Source organism: Octopus bimaculoides, chromosome 13, assembly GCF_001194135.2.
Source record: "Octopus bimaculoides isolate UCB-OBI-ISO-001 chromosome 13, ASM119413v2, whole genome shotgun sequence".
Taxonomy (NCBI): Eukaryota; Metazoa; Mollusca; class Cephalopoda; order Octopoda; family Octopodidae; genus Octopus; species Octopus bimaculoides.
The window spans coordinates 30,484,238-30,484,773 of record NC_068993.1 but is presented as its reverse complement, the minus strand read 5'-3'; positions in this window follow the sequence as shown (position 1 = coordinate 30,484,773).

Here is a 536-nt window from a genome sequence, read left to right as displayed (position 1 = left end):
ATATATATATATATATATATATATATATATATATATATATGTATGTATATATATATACATATACACACACACACACACACATAATTAAAAAATGTTCAAACAGGGAATATCATGTTTATTATAAGGATTATGTAACAAATTATACTTCTATGCTTCTGTGCGTATATATTCCTTATTTTTGCTTCTGATATCTTCTGCCTTTCTATTAGAAACGTTTACCTGGGAATTTACTTAAAGTGAAAAAAAAATCGTATGCAACAGGTAAGTCGTCTTAATAATATATTTCTGTGTACCAGACCTTTAGCTGTTATATTTAGCATAACAAGTTTTCTGGTGAGGGCTTCATTTGCCTTCATTGCCTATTGGTGGCTTCAGTACATATCTACGGATGCACAAACGCACAAAACGGAGAAAATGAAAGAAGACATGACAGAAACGCAGTGAAGTGAAAAGAAATGACAGCCAACAGACCGGATTCAACGTATAGGTGTGACCTTTGCAAACGAGACTGCCGCTCTCGCATCGGTCTCTACAGC